The 13,096-nt window shown below is 39.3% G+C and overlaps 1 protein-coding gene across 1 annotated transcript in view; it reads right to left on the reverse strand.

Annotated features, from left to right (window-relative positions):
* Window positions 1-13,096, reverse strand: part of LOC127812110 (uncharacterized) — a 34,925-nt gene that overhangs the window by 9,506 nt on the left and 12,323 nt on the right. The gene's annotated exons all lie outside the window — the stretch shown is intronic.

The following is a 13,096-nucleotide window of genomic DNA, read 5'->3' on the forward strand; positions in this document are numbered from 1 at the left end:
GGTAGCATCAGTGTGTAGAAGGAAATAATGCTGAGTACTTTTGTTGTGTATTTTTCTAATGCTTGTGCCACGGTTGTATTCAGTTGTAAGCTGTTATGTTGTTATAATTAGGTGGTTGCGTTAGTTAGACATTTGAGATTGCTGTTGCAACTTGCAACAGTCTGTTATTAAGGATAGCTGGTATAAATGTTCAGCTATGCCTTATTTCTGTAACTATTGATTCATTTTTCAGAATTCATTCTACGAGTTCTTTTCTGTCTCTCTTTCCTCTTTCTCTTTTCTTGCGTTTCATTTGGTTTGCACCTTTAAGCTCTTGCTTCATGGTATCAGAGCCCTAGACAGACGTCGATGGCTTCCAATCCTAAATTCAGTTCTTCTTCTTTGCCTCGTTCCTCCTCTACCTTGTCATTGGCCTCACAATCCAATTTCTCAGCGGTTGCAAAGGCCTCCAATTATATCCCTATCAAGCTGGACACCAGCAATTATCTCTTCTGGAAGGCGCAAATCTTGGCAACGATTAGAGCGTTCGATGTCCTTCCATTTATCAATAAATCTCCACCACCGGTGAAATATGTTTCAGATCCAACATCTGGCGAATCTGATTCTCCAATTGTCAATCCTGAATGCATTAATTGGATCAGGTCAGATCAGCTATTACTAGGTTGGCTCTTTTCTACGATAGACAAAGAGGTACTCACACAGGTGATTTACTGTAAATCATCTACAGAGGTATGATCTACTCTTGAAAATCTTTACTCTCAACAAACAATAGCAAAATCTTTCTAGTTAAAGCAACAATTGAGGTTAGTCAAGAAAGATTCACTTTCGGTAAATGATTATATCCTGAAAATCAAAACCATAGGGCATGCTCTTGTTGCCATTGGTGAACCTCTGAATAACAAGGATTTGCTACTAACCATTCTTAATAGACTAGATCACGACTACAAGATTGTGGTTAGTCTCATTACCTATCAAATGGACGATATAAATCTAGAGAAAGTTCAGTATCTGTTGTTGATGCATGAGCAAAGGCTAGCTGCTAAGAATATGTCAATTTCATCTGCTGTTAATTTTGATACTGCTGCATCATTGTCCATGCATGTTAATGTTGCTTCTTATTGGCCTAGAAATGGTAATAAATCTGTACATAATAGAGGAGGTTTTGTGCCACGAGGAGGTGGTTACATGAATAGAGGAGGAAGAGGTCGTGGCGCTGGTAGGAGAATATATTGTCAACTTTGTGGAAAACCTGGTCACTTTGTGCTATAAGTGTTACCATAGGTTTGATAGAAACTTTCAAAGAACTCCAAATCAAAATCAAAATTTTGGAAGAAGTGGTAGTATGATACAATCAGATCAATGAGCTTATATAGTTGTTCCTAATGAGTCTAATGATGTCTTTTTGACTGAAGTAGGGTCTACGCCAGGGGCTCACTGTGGCTATTTGCCTCAGTCTTCAGAAACACAATCCCAATCTTCCTTGTCTTCCTATCATGAAGAACCTTCCCGGCAGTGTTCTAAAAATCAGCCTAGGCACTGTTGAGGCGCTAGGCAGCCCCTAGTCGCTACGATTTTGGCCTAATCAGCCCCCTTAGACACCGGTCTGGCTAATCGATGCCAAGCAGCGCCTAATCAGCCACGACGGCCGCCTAGCCTCATGAACTACCTTGGTCGCACATTAAGTTTAGTATAAGTTGATTTAGGGTTTTTTCCCCCTTACTCATTCTCTCTCTTGTCTCGCCATCGCCGCTTGCTCTCTATGTTGCCGTCGTCGCCGACCGTCTCTTGTCACTTTCTCTTTCTATCTTAGCCTTTCTCGTCGTGGCCTCTTGTGGGCAGTGAACTCACTGCCATCAACGTTGCCATCGCCACTTGCAGGAAGATTTACTCTCTCTCTTTGAGTCTCAACTTTGTTATTTAATATTTATTATTTAACTTGGTTTAATAAGTGTTAACATGTTGTTGCCTTTGTTATATATGCACAATATTATATATATAATATAATAATTCTATTAATATATAGGTATATCATATATGTGATCTATTTATAATTTTTATATATATATACATATAAATAGAGATAGATTTATATATATAGCCTCTATATATATGATTTGTTTATATATATATGAATATATATGTATGTATGTGTGTTTGGGATAATATAAATTTTATTTAAATAATTTTTTATGCCCCACCTAGGCCTAGCACATTTTAGAACACTATTGGTTTGTTGATTCTAGAGCAACAAACCGCGTTACATCAAGTCTTAATAATCTATCTCTCCACTCTCCATACAACGATGTTGATAAAGTTGTCATTAGTAATGGTAAGAAACTCCCTATTTCTAATGTTGGTCTTAACCAGTTATATACCCAAACAAATCCTACGTCCATTATTTCTTTGTCTAATGATCTTCATATTCCTCATATGAAGAAAAATCTTATTAGTGTCTCTCAACTTACTAGAGATAATAATATTGTTGCTGAACTTTATTCTGATTTTATTTGGTTAAGGACAAGGATTCAGGATTGGTGCTACTTCAAGGACTTCTTAAAGATGGACTCTATTAGCTGGCTCTAGTCTGTCAAGCCCAAAGTTTTTGCCACCAATGTTTTTGTTTCTTTGAATAAATGTAAAAGATAGAGTTCATTCTCTCATGATCTGTCTCCTAGTGTAAATGTAGCCCAAATTAACAATGTATGTCAACAATGGCATGCCAGATTGGGGCATCCTTCATTCAATGTACTGCAATTCATTTTGAATAAAATTCACATTCCTTGTTCAAATTCTAATCTTTCCTTTTGTGACTATTAGATTTATATTTATATCATGCTTATATCATGACTCGCTTAATATTAGTATAAATAGGTGTACAATGTATTTGTTTGTTGAGGAATTTATTTCCTCCAACTAGGATTTGGCTCTCTCAAATTCTCTAATTCAACATAGTATCAGAGCCACCACTCAAACTCTAGTTGTAGCTGCAACCTCCTTGCTGCCTCCACCATGTCGCTGTCAGTCTCCTCCACCAACTCCGACATGTGTCCCCTTCCCACTGCAATAGCCTCTAGCTCTTCACTGCACCATCCATCACCACTGCAGCAGCAGCCAAATCTCGTTGCCTTCTCCAGATCTGCCACCGCAGAGCTTGTCAACGCCACTAGATCTTGCTGCCTTCTCTAGACCTGTTGCCCCACGACCATCCGTCGCCGCTGCCTTCTCTAGATCTACCACTCCACAATCGTCCATTGCTGTTGCCTTCTCTAGATCAGCCACCACCGCAGCCGTCCATCGCCGCCGCTGCTCGCGTCTTCCTTTGCGCATCGCCCAGATTCAGCTAGATCTAACCAAATTCACCCAAATCCAACCACACCTTGCTTAGATCTGGCCGCCATTGACTAGATCCGGCTGCATCTTGCTCAGATCGGACCACCACCGACCAGATCCAATCATCAATCTTCAAATCCGCCCAAATCCAACCGTTAACCTTCAAATCTGCCCAGATCCAGCCATCGCCATCTCTTGTCGACTGCCAACTTTTAGATCTACCCAGATTCGACCATCACAAACCTTCAAATCTAACTGACCTTCAGATCTGAACAGATCCAACCCCCACACCTCTCTCATCACCCAGATCCGCTCTCGTCACCACCATTGTCACCTAGCTCCAGTCGTCGTTGCCTCCAAATCTGGCCACGACTCGTTTACCTAGATCCGGCTATGCTAGCTCCTACCCAGATCTGCGTCTGCAACTTCCATCACTACCACCTGCTTCCGCAACTTCCACTGCCGCCTCCCACCAACACCATCTTCGTCAATCTATCGTTTCAGATCTCACCGAATCTACCTCTTCATTCTTTCACTGATCTCTCACAATCTCTCGTTGGATCTGCCTCATCGGTCTCTCGCCAGATCTACCTCCTCAGTTGTTGTCCCTCCAGCCATCATTTCTTAGATCCGGTTGTCAATCCCGTAGACCCGATCAGATCTGGCTGTCAAACCTCAGATCTAGCCATCATCTCTCATATTTGGTTGTCAATTCTCCAGATCCAGCCATTCCCGTCCAGATCCGACCACTTCCGTCTCAAATCTCACAACTGCTTATTAGATCTCATGGTTGGTTTCTCAAATCTCGTCTCGTTCCAGTGCGGCTCTCAAATTGGTGTGCCTTCAGATCTCGCGCCTGTTTTTTCTTCCAGCGTGTCTCTCAGGTCTTGCAACCTCTTCTCTGGATCTTGTGCATCGCACAGATCTCGCATCACTGTTGTATTGCCAATCTACCATCATTGTCGCCATCGCCAAGATCTGCCTTTAGTCATTGCCTCCGTAGCCTCCAATCGTCGACTGCCTCTGTGACCCAAAACGACTATCTTCTATAGCAACACCTCCATGCGCCCTCGAATAAATTACATTTGTAACAAACTTGGAACATATATATGTTTCAGCTTGAGAAGGAGTATTAAATTTATATTTATGTCATGCTTATGTCATAACTCACTTAATATTAATATAAATAAATAGATGTATAATGTATTTGTTTGTTGAGGAATTTATTTCCTCCAACTAGGGTTTGGCTCTCTCAAGTTCTCTAATTCAACAGTGACTCTCGTAAAATTGGGAAATTACATCAACTTCCTTTTACTACTTGTCAAATTACAATAAAGAAGCCTTTAAAATTGGTTTATTCTAATTTGTGGGGTCCATCTCCTATTGTCTCCACTAAAGGATATGGGTATTACATCATTTTTGTTGATGCCTATATTGATAGGCATGGCTATATCCATTGAAACTCAAATCTGATGCATTGGCCACCTTTATAACCTTTCATAAATTTGTTGAATTACAATATCAGTCCAAACTTAAGGCTTTACAAATAGATAATGGTGGAGAGTTTAAAGTCTTCTTTGTACCTTACCTTCATACCCATGGCATTCAACCTCGTTTTACCTATCCTCATACACACCAACAGAATGGTGTAGCTGAGAGAAAACACAGACATATAGCTAAGATGGGTCTTACATTATTACATGCTCATATGCCCTTGAAATTTTGGGTAGAAGGATTTCAAACAGTTGTCTACACCATAAAATTGTTAATAGCCTCACCTCTCAAATTTCACTCTCCCTTTGAGTTACTTTACCATAAACAACCTAACTATTTGCAGCTTCAACCTTTTGGATGTGCTTGTTTTCCTTATCTTAGACCCTATAACAAGCACAAGTTTGATTTTCATTCCACTAAGTGTGTGTTTCTTGGTTATAGTCATGTTCAAGCTAGATATAAGTGTTTACATCCATCAAGTAGAATCTATATTTCTAGACATGTGCAATTTAACCCGGATGAGTACCCCTTTCCTGTTCTATTTTCAACTCCTCCTTGCTCTTCTTCTCAACTCAAGTCGGCTTCTAATGGTTCTTCTACTATATTCCTTCATTCTCTTCCTTCATCCTCCTCTAGTTCTTCTTCTCCTCAAGTAACACAACCCTCTATTCCTACCTTATCCCTTTCTTTTTCTACTAGCACTTCCTCTTCTACTTCTCACTTGGTTGCTTCCCCTGCTCTGCAGTCTGTTCAACCTATTTTACCTAAACATAAAGTCGCTCCAACTCTTTCTATTCATCCCATTGTCACCAAGTCTAAGTCTAAGCAGCTTGTTGTCACTTCTCCTCATACTTAAGTGAGTACCCTAGAACCTACTTTAGTTCATGAGGCTCTCTTAAATTCTCATTGGGTTAGAGCTATGGAAGAGGAGTTTTTTGCATTGCAGCGTAATAATACATGGGAGCTTGTTCCCTTCTCCCCTGATATGAATCTTATTGGTTGCAAATGGGTGTTTAGAGTTAAGTATAACTTTGATGGGTCTGTTCTCAAATACAAAGCCCGGTTAGTGGCTAAAGGCTTTCTTCAAACTCCTGGGATTGACCATGCTGAAACTTTTAGCCCTATTGTTAAGGCACCTACTATTTGGGTCTTGCTCTCCTTGGTTGTCACCTTTGGTTGAGATATTCAGCAAATAGATGTTAATAATGTTTTTCTCAATGGGGATCTATCTAAAGAGTTTTTTATGTCACAGCCTGAAGGTTTGGTGAATTCTCAGTTTCCTTCTCATATTTGTAAACTAAAAAAGTCTCTCTGTGATCTTAAACAAGCTCCTATAGCTTGGTATACAAAACTGAGGACTGCCTTGCAGGATTGGAGTTTTACAAGGGTTGTTTCTGATACTTCTCTTTTTATCAAAAAGACCCCTCAGTACGTGTTGTTTATTTTGGTATATGTCGATGATATTCTTGTTACGGGCTCCGATTCTACAACTCTTCAAGCTTGTATTCGCGATTTGGATACTCATTCTACCCTCAAAACTCTAGGGTCAGTAAATTACTTTCTAGGGTTTGAAGCTTATAGAGACACCAGTGGCATATACCTCACCCAATCAAAGTATCCTTTAGATTGTTGAAAAAGGCAACAATGCAAGATTGCAAGCCCTGTGCTACACCTATAAATTTGGGAGTTTCGTTGACTGATGAGGGAGATTTATTTTCTGATCCGTCTCTCTATAGAACCATCATTGGTTCTCTCCATGAAACAAGTAGAAACTAGAATGCTTGATTAATTCATTCTCGGAAAATACAGCTACATATATACATGAGTCCCTTATCTTATCTCCTATATTTTAGGATAAGATTTGGGATTCTTTATCTCCTAAAGACTAGGAATAAATGAAACTTAAAATACAAATTTCAAACTTAAAATATAAACTTGAAATACAACAATAATCTACAAGGATAATTCCTTTATTTTAACTTTTGAATCTTCTTGATTTAACTTTCAAATCTTCCTTATTTCGTCCAACACTCCCCCCAAGCTTAGGAATAAATAGAAGTCATTCCAAACTTGGCTATTAGAGATTTGAACCCTGGCCTCACCATAGCTTTTGTGAACACATCCGCAATTTGATCAGTGGTTGGAATATAGGATAGAATTATCCTTCCTTCCTCAACTTCTTGCTTTATAAAATTCCTGTCTATCCTTACATGCTTCATACGATCATATTGGACAGGATTTTTCACAATACTAATAACAGACTTATTGTCACTATATACCCTTGTAGGTTGAGTCAAAGGTATTCTTAGGTCCTCCATTAACCTTTCCAGCCAAATTACTTCACAAATTCCTTGTGCTATTGCTCGAAACTCTACCTTAGCACTGCTACGAGCTACCACTGATTGTTTTTTACTTCTCCAAGTCACAGTATTTCCCCATACTTTGGTGCAATAACCAGTTCTTGACCTGTTGTCCTCAATAGCGCCTACCCAATCTGCATAAAAAAAACCTTCAATTCCTCATTCTTTGGTCTTTTTAGGCATCAACCCTTTTCAGGTGTCCCCTTTAAGTATCTAAGCACATGAAATACAACATTCATATGCTTCTTTGTAGGTGCATGCATGTATTGACAGATCTTGCTTACTACATATGTTATGTCTGGCCTAGTAAGGAACAAATAGATCAACCTGCCCACTAGCTTTTGGTATCTCTCTCTTTCAAACGGGATATCATCATCCTTTACCTCAAATTTTCAGCCTTTGTCTAATGGAGTTCCAACTGGCTTACAAGTTAACATCCATGTATCCTTGAGTAAATCCATAGTATATTTCCTTTGAGAAATAAACAAACCTTCCTTGCTTCTAACTACCTCCATTCCTAGGAACTACCTCATAAGGCCAAGGTCTTTAACTTCAAACTCGGATCTCAATTGCTCCTTTAGTATCTTGATATTTTTCTAATCATCACCTGTTATAATGATATCATTAACATAGACAATTAGTATAGATTTTCTTCCACTTTCGGTGGCTTTGATAAACAAAGCATGATCAGCATATCCTTGTTTATACCCAAGTCGGATTAAGGTAAGACTAAATTTCTTGAACCATGCTCTAGGTGACTACTTCAATCCATATAATGATTTCTTCAATTTACAAACCTTCCTTCCGTAGCCCATTTCATCTTCAAAGCCTAATGGAATTTTCATGTAGATCTCCTCATCTAAGTCCCCATTAAGAAATGCATTTTTTATATCAAACTGATACAAAGGCCAATCCAAATTAACAACAATTGAGAGTATTACCAGAATAGAGTTTAGTTTGGCAACCAGGGCAAATGTCTCTTCATAGTCGATCCCATGGGTTTGTGTGAACCCTTGTGCCACCAACCTAGCCTTATACCCCTCAATACTATCATCCATAGTTACCTAGTTCGTGGAACGCCCGGTACTTAGAACATATTACGAGGACATGGTACGCCACTTTTCCCAGGGCGCGGTACATGAGGGGTAGGCTTCTTCAGTTCATGGTACGCTTTGGTGCGCCAAAGTGGAACGGCTATGAAATATATAAATTTTTGAAAAAATATTTAAAATTTTTTACTATATAAACTGAGAAATAGAAACTAATACAAATGATCAAAATCCTTAAGATGGAGAAATGATGAAACTTACATGGGAATTGGGATTAGGACTTAGGAGTTTAGGATTGAAAACAACGAAGACATCGAACAAGATCAATAAGATTTATGAACAAAATCTTGAATCTTGATAATAATAAAAATATCAAATAAATAAATATTAATATAATAATTTTATAATTATAAAATTATAAAATTTAAAAATATAGAATGGGACGTGGAGTCCCAATAAAAAGCTTTAAACAAAAAATGAAATCACAACTCACGAGAGAGGCTAGGTTGTGTCTCTCTACAGACCCACCTATTCTCTCCACCAACTGATGCAACTTCAAGTCTCCATCAGTTGATGCGACGGAGTGAGAGAGCCAGAGAGGCAGCAAGCGAGAGATCGAGGGGAGAGCCGACGACCGGCGAGTGACGGAGCTAGAGAGAGGCAGCAAGGAAGAGCGACTGAGTGAGGAGAGCGACCGAGGAGGGTGAGCGAGTCAGCGACCTCAGCGACGATCCGAGTCATTCGACAGAGGCACGAAAGCCGGAGCGAGTGAGAGCAAGAGACAGCAGCCTGCAGCCGGCAACAAGCGAAGCGAGAGATGGAGAAGGGCGGGGGGGTGGGCGGCAGGCGCTTAAGCGAGAGATGGTCTGAGGAAGGGTTAATGGCGGGCGTGAGTGTAGGCCGTCATTGCTTCACCTTCTAGTTCTTGACAAAGACCATGAACTGTTGCAGAGAGAAAGGAAGAAGACAACATCACTGCAGAGAGGAAGAAGACGGCATAAGAGATCTGGATCTTTATTATAGGGGAACTGGGACGCGTCCCCAAGCGTTCCAAGATGCAAACACACTGCGTTCCAGTGCGCGCGTACTGGAACGTGGTTTCCGGGGGCGTATTAGGTAACTATGCTACCATCTGCCTTATGCTTAATGGTAAACACCCATTTACATCCCATAACCCTCTTATCTGGAGGTAATTCAACAAGATCCCAAGTATGGTTTGTAATTAAGGCCTTCATTTCCTCCATAACAATTGCCTTCCATTTTGAATCTTCCATAGCTCCTTGAATATTTTTAGGGATTTCAGCACTGTCAGGTCTTGCAATAAATGCTCTAAGTTGAGGAGACAATTTTGCATAAGTTAAATAATTGGATAGAGGATACTTTGGATATTTAACACATGATCTTACACCCTTTCGAAGAGCTATGGGAACTGCCCAATCTAGCCCATCATCTGAAATATCACTATTATTAATTTTTGGTTGATCCTTAGTTTCTTCCATTAATGCAATCTCATTTCCTGTTAAATCAGCATCTGCTTTATTGTCCTCTAATAGACCGTCATCAAGAGAAGATGATTGACCCTGTTGGGGTTCAAATGGACCTTTAGGTCTTCGAGAATACACAAACCAGGGAGGACTGGAAGGTTTTTGGGCTAGAGACTGAGGAGATAGAGAGGCTGGAGATTGATGAGACATAGGCTGCACATTTTTTGGGCTTGGTTGCTGAATAGAAGGCTCAAAATCTGCCAGCATATTATCAGGGATTAATTCTTCCCCTTGAGAAGATGCTGGTAGAGGTAGAGGAAATGGTGTTGGTGTAGAAAGTAGAAGAGAATCAGTGATGTTGGTGGGAGAATCAGTATGTGGATAATAGGAAAGATCCTCATAAAAGGTAACATCAGAGGAGATATAGAGACACTTACTGATTGGACAATAACATTTATATCCCTTTTGTGAAGGAGGGTAGCCAATAAAAATACACTTGAGGGCTTTTGGATCTAACTTTGTTCGAGACACATTGTGATTGTGAACATACACAACACACCTAAAAACTCTAGGCTCAAGGGAAGGAAAGAAAGATGCATTTGGATGAGAGCCACAAAGGGTTTCAAGAGGGGTTTGGAATTTGAGTGTTTTGGAAGGGAGACGGTTTATCAAATATGCAACCTTAAGAATGGTCTCTCCCCAATATGAATGAGGCACATGAGTAGTGAACATCATAGCTATTGCCACTTCTAAAAGATGTCGATTTTTCCGTTCAACCACATCATTTTGATGTGGTGTGTAAGGGCAAGAACTTTGATGCACAATACCATGTTCAAGTAAGTAGTTGGTCAAGTCATGGGAAAAAAATTCACGACCATTGTCAATTCGAAGAATATGGATGGAGATTTGAAACATATTCAAAATAAATTTGTGAAATCTTTTGAATATGCCACTTGCTTCTGATTTATCTTTCAAAAGATATACCCAACATGCCCTAGAATGGTCATCAATAAAAGAGATAAACCACCTTGAACTTGAAAGATTAGGATGTTTAGAATGTCCCCAAATGTCACTATGGATTAAGTGAAATGTGGAAGGCCTATAAGATTGAGTGGGATGATGGGCTCTTGATTGTTTTGCAAGAGTGCATTGTTCACAAGAAAAACACTGATCTTTATTGATAAAAAACTGAGGATACAAAGATCTAAGATACGGAAAGCTAGTGTATCCTAACCATTTGTGCCATAACATAACCTTGGCCTTTGTGGCAACAGCTAGGATTGTTTTATTAAAAGTAGATGAGTTTGTAGTATTCTTCGTCAACCAGTAGAGTCCATCTTTCGCTTCAACACTACCAATCATCCTCCCCGATGCTTGGTCCTGAAATATACAGCAAGATGGAAGAAATATCACTCTACAATCCATATCTTTAGTAATCTTACTCACTGATAAGAGATTATAATTTAACCTAGGCACATATAACACTGATTTTAGTTTCAGATTCAAGATACAAACATTCCCACGACCCACAATAGGGGATACTGTACCATCAGCCATTGAAATATCAACTGAATTTTTACAAGGAGTATATTCGGTCATATACCTTGTAGAACATGACATATGATTGGATGCCCCTGTATCTATTATCCAAGTGTCCTTAGGAAATCTTTGTGTAATCAAAGAAAGATAGGGATTATCTTGCAAGGCCATGGAAACAGTGGGCTGATGTGTAGAGGAACTAGCAGCACTGGTACCTTGATCTAGCAGCCGATAAAGAGTCTGAATTTGTTCCTTTGACAGATTTAAATTTGTCTTATTTCCTTCTTCACTAGGTGCCTCAACAACATAGGCTAATCGAACATTTTCTCGGCTTCCAGTTGGCAGGTTTGTTATGTATCTTCCAACAAGTATCTTTGATGTGATATGGCCTTTTACAGTGATCACACCAAGGTTTTTCCTTCCCTGATCCTTTGAAGGAATTTTCTCCCTGTCTAATAGCTGCTAGAGCAAAAGAATTCTAGTGAGTAATATTTAGGTCATTAGGTTGATGCAGCATTACCTTCCTTCAACTCTCTTCCCTTCTTACCTCGGCAAAAACCTTCCTAAGAGATGGTAGAGGTTTTGTCCCTAAAATCCGGCCTCTTACTTCATCCAAATCCGAATTTAATCCATAAAGGAAATCAAATATTCTGTCATTTTCAATCATCTTATAATACCTGTTGCTATCAACCTTACATTCCCAATCTATAGTATGAAATAAATCAATTTCATGCCATAACTCAACCAATATATAAAAATAATCAGTAGCACTCATGTTACCTTGCCTTGTAGTCCTAATGGATGATCTTATTTCAAAACTTTGTGAGGAGTTCTCTAGGTTTGAATACATCTCCTGGACCGAATCCCAAATCTCCTTGGCGATTTTGTGAAATAGATAAATCCTCCCAAGTCTAGGCTCCATTGAATTAATCAACCATGCCATTATGGTTGAATTTTCTGCTTTCCAAGTGCCATAGCTGGCTGAATCGGTTGGAGGAGCAGGAATATCCCCTGTGAGGTAGTTGGATTTGCCTTTCCCTTTGATCACCAATAACATGAATTGAAACCACTCCCTAAAATTACTACCATTCAACTTGTGGTGAGTAATTTGAAGGGGATGATTATCGATTGAGCTGGCTGATAAATTCTGGGAAGAAAGGGCTGGAACCGGAGAAGGGAGAGGATTTGGAGAGCTTGTGGCGGAAACTTCAATTAGGCTAGGGTTTTGGTGATCATCAGCCATGATTTTTTAGGAAAGAGAAGGACAACGGAAAGCTTCAGGATATTTCTATCAAGCCTGGCTCTAATACCATGAAACAAGCAGAAACTAGAATGCTTGATTAATTCATTCTCGGAAAATACAGCTACATATATACACGAGTCCCTTATCTTATCTCCTATATTTTAGAATAAGATTTGGGATTCTTTATCTCCTAAAGACTAGGAATAAATCAAACTTAAAGTACAAATTTCAAATTCAAAATATAAACTTGAAATACAACAATAATCTACAAGGATAATTCCTTTATTTTAACTTTTGAATCTTCTTGATTTAACTTTCAAATCTTCCTTATTTCGTCTAACACTCCAATATTTGACATACACCAAACCAGACATTGCCTTTGTGGTGAATAAGTTGGGTTAGTTTTTTTCTTCTCCAAAAATGCAGCATTGGCTAGCCTACAAAAGATTATTTCGATATCTTAAGGGAACAGTTAGTCTGGGCTTGTTATTTGCTCCTACTTCTAGTGATTTGTCCTTAACCGTTCAAAGCCGAACTCTGACATGGGAAGTTCTCCTCGGATTGGGGAGAATTAGAGAAATTAAGAGGGAAGAATAG

Source organism: Diospyros lotus, chromosome 1 (assembly GCF_014633365.1).
Source record: "Diospyros lotus cultivar Yz01 chromosome 1, ASM1463336v1, whole genome shotgun sequence".
Taxonomy (NCBI): domain Eukaryota; kingdom Viridiplantae; phylum Streptophyta; class Magnoliopsida; order Ericales; family Ebenaceae; genus Diospyros; species Diospyros lotus.